Source organism: Amphibalanus amphitrite, unplaced genomic scaffold (genome assembly GCF_019059575.1).
Source record: "Amphibalanus amphitrite isolate SeventyFive unplaced genomic scaffold, NRLGWU_Aamphi_draft 000822F_arrow, whole genome shotgun sequence".
NCBI classification, from domain to species: Eukaryota; Metazoa; Arthropoda; class Thecostraca; order Balanomorpha; family Balanidae; genus Amphibalanus; species Amphibalanus amphitrite.
In genome coordinates this window covers 297,172-299,773 of record NW_024882316.1, presented here as the reverse complement: position 1 = coordinate 299,773, position 2,602 = coordinate 297,172, and positions in this window count along the sequence as shown.

The following is a 2,602-nucleotide window of genomic DNA, read 5'->3' as shown; positions in this document are numbered from 1 at the left end:
TTACAAGTTTTTTTTCGACGATATCGCGCAGCAAGACGTTATCTAAGAAGGCCAATCGTTCGTCTCTCACTCCCGATATCGTGAGAAGTGTGCTCTCTCCCCCCTCTCTCTCTCTCTCTCTCTCTCTCTCTCTCTCTCTCTCTCTCTCTCTCCTCTCTTTTTTCTCTGCCTGTCTGTCTGTCTGCCTGTCAGTCCGTCCGTCCGTCCGTCCCTCCGTCCCTCCGTCCCTCCCTCCCTCCCTTCATCTCACACACGTGCTACAGTTTCCTCTCAGCGTGCTGCTACAGTTGTCCGACAAATAGTGGCGTCATTTCCTGCCTCGCTCGGACCGTGACCTTGACCTGTTCCCCCCTGTTTACCCGCCCCCGGTCAGGCATTCTCACACAAAGCCCGGACAGTGTCGCAAAGGCAATTACGCCCTGGCCGTGTCGTAACTTACGCTTTGATGGGTCCCTCGCTGTGACGGAGAGCCAGGGATCGGGTTTGTTGTCCAAAGAACAGGGGAACATTCGGACCGAGGTGTGAAAACGTCAGCACCGCGCTGCTTTTGTGACGTTTTTTAGATGAAGGTGTCATACCGGTGCTGATGACATTTTTCGTTTCTTTTCTTGCTGTCACTTCTTGCTGCAGATTCCGTCAATCCATCTTTGTTCCTTGATCGTTCATCTTCAAAGTGTCGTTCCAACTGACTCATGTTGCGTTACACGTTGCCATTGCGAAGTACTGCTTGGAAGTGGCATGTCTTCTGTCTGCTGGAACCGTATCTATAAATTCTCTCACGCAAACCAAATGTGTAACGGCACAAATGCACACTCGCACACTTCTTGACGTACATTCCAGTGCACGCGTATAAATGTACACACTCACTTAAGTACGCATGCGAAATAAGAAACGCATATTGAGCTCTGGGAACATCGTTCGTATGTTGCGCGATTCAAACCACCGAACTAGCCACCGTGAAGCGTATCGTATAGTAACGTCCGTCCGACCGGACTGTCTGACGGACTGGGCCGCTCACAATACCACGGAGCGCAGTCTACCGTACCCCGTCCTGTGCCAGGCGCTACCGCAGCATTCCCGTCCTAGGCAATAACTCGTAGACTTGAGTGGACATCTTTCCACATCCTTCCACAAAAGAGCTGCAGTCTGGCGAAGGTAGACTGTCCGATTGTTGGTTATATTCTTCCCGGCGACGTTTCCGTCACGGTCCCTCCTGTAATTAAGTCGCGCATCTTTTGCGGTCTCTTACGATAATCATCTGTAGTTTTCGTCTCACGGCCTCCCCTGAGCATATTCCTAGGATTGCAGGATTGATTTGATCGGTGTTTTAGGATAAATCATTGGGCTTCTCATTGTTATGGGACAGTAAGCAGTCTACCTTCAGTTACGTTCATTTATGTCGGAAACGAGGGAAGAGAGACGGTGAGACCTGATTCGCCCTAATGAAGTGTTTGATTATGGACGGCGACGTGGTGCATTTCACTCAATATACCCTGGTGCATACTCCTAGCCTCTCGACTGTTCTATACGAGCTAATGAACAGGTCAAGTGTGCGATTCATTCAGAGTGCGTGCAGACACGCAGTCGGGTCTTCTCGTTTCGACATAGCGGCCGCTGTTTGCCTAAAGCTAGTGTAATTCTCGAAAACAATATCTCTCCCTCTCTTACAATTTTACGACAGGGGCAAGTTCCATGATACAGAGACATAAAAGTACGATTACATCTAGCATACTCATGAGCCACTCTGCTTCTGGCGAGTGGCGAAGGTATGTCCACATGTAGTCTCAACATTAGCATAGTAATATTTGTCTGGCCGCTGCACTGGTTAGTTGTTACAGCCCTCCACTGAACCTTTCTAGCCTCTGGGAGATGAGCCTAAACTCCTACGAGCGTTTATGGCATCCTCGGTCCGTCTGAGCACGTTTGTGTGCGTGTGTGATGCTGTGGCTCAGGGAGGCGTCACGTCACGTGACCGGACGTGACGCCGACTGCCGAACGAGGCGCGTGACGCGGCACCTTTCACACGTGAGGCGGGTGGACATGGGGTGTGTGGGGAGGGGGAGGGAGGCCATCATGAGGCAATGGTGTGGTGTGGTCGCCGCTGAGGGTGAGCTTGGATTCGCTTTGACAGGACGACGTTTGAGGATGGCGGGGATTGGAGAACGCACACGTGACCCGTCAGGCTAGAGACAAGACAATGCCGTTGCGATTAGAACTTCTCATCACGTGACTAGCACTGTGAATTTCGAGCGCTGTACCGTATTTTGACCCGAGCTGAACAATCACGTGACCGAGGCTGTCATCCGGACCCATCGTCACGTGACCGAGACTAAACAAATCACCGCTGCTAATTCCACTTGGCTTTTGATGGCGAAGTGAGCAGCAGCACATGGGCTGGCTAGAGAGTCTGCTGGAAAGCGTCGTAGCTAATCACCGAACGTGACCAGGATGAAGTGTGGCGAATAGGGTCTCACAATAGAAAACGTGACCGAACGGTGAAATGGGGATGTCATACTGCCGTAGATGGTAAATATGACACTGCTGTCAGGTTGAATGCCAGGTGGTAGGTTGAGAATGGAAATGATTGAGCTCCCATCGCAAG